Below are 2,243 nucleotides of genomic sequence, written 5' to 3' on the forward strand. Positions count from 1 at the left end.
GGGGAACACTGGGGTCAGTCAGGAGGCAGAGGGAAATGTAGGTAAGAGTAAATAGGCAAAGCAGGGTAAGAAATCTAAAATGGACTAGTTTGAATAATTTCATCAGCCTCTGGGGTGTAGGGGCTATCCCTAATTGTTTCATACCTGGTCCTGGAGTAATTGGATAGGGGAATAGGACCAAAGTATAAAAGCCCAATAAAGGAGGTGGTTGGAGTTATGAGGTCTAGATGGTTAGTCTGCACATGAAAGACTTTTCAAAGCTGAATCCTCCAATATCTGTAGGAAATCGGCTAGCCTTGGCATTCTCTCCACATCCAGCAACACTCAGGATGGGAAAGTATCAGAGATACAGGATTAATATAATATTCCATAGTGCCAAGTAGCAAGAAAAAAGGAATAAGGCATACATTCTCAATGGAGTCAATATTTGTCCTCAAAGAAGTAAAAATTGGCTTCAGGGAGTACAGAGGGTGGTAAAAAATGTTACTTTTTATGTATAAAGCACAGGAATACATATATTATATAAAAAGATGTACAGTATGCATGGTTTTAAAACTTCATGGGCTTGACTAAAAGGGCTCCTTTGTGGAAATAGGAGGGTGATAATGTAATACAAACTGAGAAAGTCTAAAATAGAGTATCTTGGATAATGGTTGTAAATATAATACTAAATGAAAATTTAAAAAAAAGAAAAAGAAAACAATCCATTGTAATAATATATTGTTAATGTATTGATACATTATATTAATAGAGACTATTACTTTAATATTTATATAAAAATATCTTTAAATTTGCTTAGCAAGTGTTTATCCATAAAGACATGATCAACTCCATGCTAGGAAAACCAAATCTCTAACTCCAAAGCTGAGAATCAGATAGAAATGTAAGTACTACAATTCGATGATGTTTTTTGGGTAACACCATTTCTCTAAGAAATTTTCTGTCTTCTCCCTCTAAAATATCAGTAACAGTATAAAGACACCTTACAAAACAGATTTTGGGGATCCCTGGGTGGCGCAGCGGTTTAGCGCCTGCCTCTGGCCCAGGGCGCGATCCTGGAGACCGGGGATCGAATCCCACGTCGGGCTCCGGTGCATGGAGCCTGCTTCTCCCTCTGCCTATGTCTCTGCCTCTCTCTCTCTCTCTGTGTGACTATCATAAATAAATAAAAAAAATTTTAAAAAAAGATTTCTACCTTCAAACAGTCTGGGGGTCATGCTCACGAAGCGTTTTCTTTCTTTTTTTTTTTAATTATTATTATTTTTTATTGGAGTTCAATTTGCCAACATATAGCATAACACCCAGTGCTCATCCTATCAAGTGCCCCCCTCAATGCCCATCACCCAGTCACCCCCACCCCCTGCCCACCACCCTTTCCACCACCCCTTGTTCCTTTCCCAGAGTTAGGAGTCTCTCATGTTCTGTCTCCCTCTCTGATATTTCCCACTCATTTTTTCTCCTTTCCCCTTTATTCCCTTTCACTATTTTTTATATTCCCCAAATGAATGAGACCATATAGTGTTTGTCCTTCTCCAATTGACTTATTTCACTCAGCATAATACCCTCCAGTTCCATCCACGTCAAAGCAAATGGTGGGTATTAGTCATTTCTAATGGCTGAGTAATATTCCATTGTATACATAGACCACATCTTCCTTATCCATTCATCTTTCGATGGACATCACCAAGTGTTTTCTGATCTTAAATTGACTTAAGGAGATTCCTTCATAAATTATTCTTTTCCCTTTTTATAATAATTTCTGCTAGAGGTGAGGAAACAGGGGAGGTAATACGAAATGTGGTGGGTCATGCCCACTTTGACAGAATGAACTAAAATTGGCCCAATACAGAGAAAATTATCATAGAGCCTACATAAGGATGACACAGGTTTTTGAGGCATTCCATTTTGGTTCTTTAATTGAAAAAAGACATGAGAAATTCCCTGGGGCAATAAAAATGTTTTATATCTTGTTTTAAGCAGTGGTTTCATGGTGAGTACAATTATTAAAACTCATTGAACTGAACAGTCAAGATCATTGTATTTTATTGAATATTAATTATACTTTGACTTTTTAAAATGAGTGCAGTGGGAAGACTGAATGATGATTTAAATCTGAGGTTTTCAGGGTTGCTCCTTCATATATAACTAAGGTTGAACAATTAGAGCATTAACCGTAAGTTTCTTGTACTTTATGTAACAGATGAAACTGCATTGGAAAATCACATTATTTGTAAAGTAAATCA

The 2,243-nt window shown here is 37.0% G+C and overlaps 1 non-coding gene across 1 annotated transcript; it reads left to right on the forward strand.

Annotated features, from left to right (window-relative positions):
* Positions 1–1,805: 1,805 nt before the first annotated feature.
* On the forward strand, positions 1,806–1,910 carry LOC129522659 (U6 spliceosomal RNA). The gene has a single exon (XR_008666953.1). It is a non-coding gene; the product is annotated as a U6 spliceosomal RNA (small nuclear RNA).
* The last annotated feature ends 333 nt before the right edge of the window (positions 1,911–2,243 follow it).

This window comes from Nyctereutes procyonoides, unplaced genomic scaffold (genome assembly GCF_905146905.1).
Source record: "Nyctereutes procyonoides isolate TBG_1078 unplaced genomic scaffold, NYPRO_anot_genome, whole genome shotgun sequence".
Taxonomy (NCBI): Eukaryota; Metazoa; Chordata; class Mammalia; order Carnivora; family Canidae; genus Nyctereutes; species Nyctereutes procyonoides.